The following is a 4,426-nucleotide window of genomic DNA, read 5'->3' on the forward strand; positions in this document are numbered from 1 at the left end:
GTCTGTGTCCGTCCTATTTTTGTTTAAACCTTCAGTGATTTTGCTTAGGAAACCAGACACTTACATTGGATTTATTTTTGAAAACATTTTACATAAACAGGATTGTTTTCACCAAGAGGTCTTTTGATTTGGAACTTTGACTTGTTATATTTTTGTTATTTTCAAGTAATAAACCACAAGGGAAATTGACTGTTTTTACCCAGGCAGATTCCCTTGTGGTTTGTTACTTGATATTTTTTAATACAAAAGCCGTGATTTCCCTGGCATCAGAACTATTCTCGAAGTAGGGAGGCCGCCAATATATGGGCTATACTCTCTAAATGTAAAAGAGTGAAAAACACCACTGTTTACATTTCGAGCTGTCGTCCATTGGCTCTTCAAATAGAGTGGTGGTTATTTCACTCTTTTAGAGGGGTTTCACTCCAGGATAGAGTGAAAAATCATTCAAAAAGATGCAAAATTCAATCTAAAAGAGTGGAAGACCACTCGAAAAAGAGTTGTCCTTCATATGGCTCTTCAAAGAGTGCCTTTTCACTCTTTTTAAGAGAGTACCGGTAGATAATATCGAAGTCTTATATAGCGCACGTTTCTACCAAACAAGATTCTCAAGGCGCTGAGTATATACAAACTTTCAGGTAGCACCTTATCAGGGTTTACAAGGTGCTACGGCGCATACAGCAGCCACAGCCAGGAAAACCGGGGCGAACCCCTGCTCTTTTCGAAATAGATAGCTCAGTTGGTAGAGCGCCGACACGTTAATACGAATGTCGTTGGTTCAAATTTCGTTCTAGTAACACATTCTTGGTGCATACCGAAGTGTTAAGTTTAATTTTGTCAAGTAATAACTGTTAGCCTTACACCTAAAGGTATATCACAAATTCAACACATGAGTGTTCTATGGTACAAATTGGTTCCAGTGGTTTTGCCATTGACCCCCAAATCATAGCGAAAGTGTTAATGTGCAGTCTAGTCTGGCATCCTGTGTGCGCTCATTACGTTTCACTCTCTCAATATACAGCTATGTATGACTGCGCTACGCCCTGCCCCTAACAAGCCAATGGTGTGACAGCAAAGCCACGCCCCATTCCACGAGCTAATAAACTGTTTAAATAGAGGGCTCTGTGCAAAGTTTGTTTAAATTGCGTCATTAATTATCAATATCTTTGGTCACGTACGATCTTTGACGTCAGTCCAACAAGCCAATTTGATTGGCCAATTCGGTTCTGGTGGTTGTATAAAACAAAACAGACAACATGGGTTTGAATATAGTCAAACCTGTAAAGTCCCTTGGTGAACTAGATACGACCTCGTAAATATCAATGAGCTTTGGAAACCTTGCATGCTTTGGGTAAAATCAATGTTATCGGTCTGTTTTCGATGGACACTTTGTGTTAAAGTTATATTTATAGAACATACGAATAGCGCAATCGATGAATAACAATAGCATTAGTTTAACAGATTGTTAAACTGAGACAAAGGAATCTGTGTGCGTAAGTTATGGGGCTTAAAATTCCCGTTGTCAGCTGGTGGTGTCGACGTGACAGTTTTCTCTTTTTACACTTTGAGAAATATTGCTGGGGCACAAAAATATCAGGGATTTAATTTGGGGTTTTTTCCCCTCAACTTATTTGATTTTATTGTGGAGCATTTTCTTTATAAGGTTTATGCACGAGTTTATAATTTCCAGATTTAGCAGTAGCTGCTATTGCGTTTATGAGCGGCCCGTAGGTCTATGCTATACGAGGGTGATATATAAACAAGTTTAGGGGTAAGCTGAGGGGTCCACAATACAAGGTCAAATGGCCACTCTTTAAGCTGAAGGTCAACAGAAGAAAAAACATAAGAGAGAGAGAATGTATTCGTTCACAATTCTCTAAAACCGTGATAGATTCTTGTAAGATGGTGGGAAAACAATATAGTTTGAGTTCCAAAGTGCAATAGTATAAAATATTTAATAGATGTCAAATTTGCATCGGGGATAAAGAATAGTAATTTTGGTTTTTACCAAAATGTAATGTCTCTTTTAATGTTTAGCAGCGGGTGTAGCAAACGATTTAAAAATCGTTTGCAATACCCGCTGCTAAACATTGGATTCGAACTGCCTCTAGCCACCGGGCAATCTCAGTGGTCTAGCTATTTGGTATGACACTGCTCTAGAATTGCAAAGGTCGTGGGTTCGAATCCCACCCGAGTAATATGCCTGTTATTTTTGTCCACTGAATACGGGTAAGTACTGAGTATACACAGTGCTAACATACATTGGTGTATATGCATGGGTAAAAGCCAAAATGAATAGTTTAATACATATTTGAATATCTCGCGGTATTCTCCTTTGGAACTTTACGGTGAATGGAGGGGTTAGATGATTTGGCAAAACGGGTGATATGAGTGAAGATGCGTACATATATTAAGCAAAAGACCGGCTGCACATTTAAAAGACATTATAGAAGATACTTTTTAGTTTATTCTTTAAATTTATTTCATGATTCTTCCAAGAGCGCTGGTGTTAATAACAGGAAGGTGTTTTAGAAAACAGGAACTTTTCAGTTTCAGGTTAGGGAGGAAAACCCCACAATTGGGGAAAACCCAGCACACAATCTACTAGGGATTGCAAATCCAATCCACCTTCAAGGCACCGGGTTTCAGGTGGGATTCGAACCGGGGTCCACAGAGGTGAGAGGCAGAGAAAGAAACCATGCACGGGAGTCAATCTGATCCCCCTTTAAAGGCACTGTACACGTTTGGTAATTGTCAAAGACCAGTCTTCTCACTTGGCGTATCCCATCATAAGCATAAATTAACAAGCCTGTGAAAATTTTGGCTCAATTATTGGTCATCGAAGTTGCGAGAAAGTGATGAAAGAAAAAACACCCTTGTTGGACGAACTTTAGTGCTTTCAGACAGGAATAAAAGACTTATAGCTAAAAGTCTTTTAATATTTTAGTGAGAAATTACCTCTTTCTCGAAAACTACATTACTTCAGAGGGAGTCGTTTCCAACAATGTTTTATACTATCAACAGCTCTTCAATGCTTGTTACCAAGTCAATCTTAAGTTAATATTTGTTTTTAGTAATTACCAAACGTGTACAATGCCTTAAAGGATAACAGGTTGTGGACTCATGGGGAACTTCTACGATTGTTTCTGAGCATTCCTGGTTAAATCTAAAATAGTGTGTTCAATCCACTTTCCGCTCATATGGATATGTTTCTTGAACTTGGATCGGCTATAACGTCTCAGAATCAACCAATGACATTATTGGTAATTACTCAAAATAATTGTAAGCATAAAAACTAACGAGCAACGGAGAGCTGTTTATAGTAAAAACGTTGTGTAAAATGGCTTCCTCTGAAGTAACGGGTTTTTTTTGTTCGTTTTTTAAGAGAGGTATTTTCTCACGCGAGTATTAAAAGACTACAGCTGAAGTCTTTTAATAGGAATAAAACATGTGAGAAACGTTACGCGGTAACGCTTATCAGATTCAATTTTTGGGCATAAAACTGATATTCTGACATTTATACTTCGAAGTGAAAAATTGTTCTCAAAACGACATTGTGGGCTTCTATAACCTGTCAGTACCTTTCCCTGAACTACAAAACCTGTGTGTTAGAAACCTGTTAGATTGTGTGGACAAAAAGGTTATTTGTTTTCTACCAGAATCAGGCTTTCACATTGTTTTATTGTTTGAGTGATTCTGGAGTAATTTGGGTGTTTAGAAATTGAAAAACGGAAGCTTTACTGGTAACCAGTGAAATTAACACGCCATTCTGAGAGGCATGGCGGGCTTCAGCATTTGACAACGTCACTGGCAATCAAAGTGTTGAAGATAAAATTGATTGAGCACGAAACGTCAGCTATTTTTGGATCGGTATCCACTTGGCTCACAAAACAAAGACTGTTTGTCAGTTTTGACCTTCAAACAATATCCGTTGCACCTGGAGATTTAACATTTATCTTTTCAACCTATTCACATATTAATTAACAAAGTCAATAAATAAACACCTTTTGTTTTTATAAATACTGCAGTTGAGTTTTCTTTCTAAATTATTTGGATCGTACAAATTTACTTGAGTGTGCTAAATCAAACCAAATTATTGATGGTCGTGTTCCCTGCTAGCTATGTACACAGTGTGAATGAAAACTCAAATCACATTGTAAGAAGGGAACCCGACCATTTTGTACATCCAGTCTTGCTTTGGTGCAATACGTCGTTGTGTACCTTGGGAATATTGATTGATTATTTTGATTAACACTTATTTAAATAAAATAACATTTTTAAAACTTCGGTTTGTTTAAAGAGGTGAATCCCGGTCTTGCTGTGACGTCATAGTTAAACAGGAATTAGTGAGTAATAATGTTTTCTACAACCAAAATACACGTTATTTTAAATTGTAGGTTTGGCCTTTTTCCTCGACAATACGACATTT

The sequence above is a fragment of the Asterias amurensis genome, chromosome 14, assembly GCF_032118995.1.
Source record: "Asterias amurensis chromosome 14, ASM3211899v1".
NCBI classification, from domain to species: Eukaryota; Metazoa; Echinodermata; class Asteroidea; order Forcipulatida; family Asteriidae; genus Asterias; species Asterias amurensis.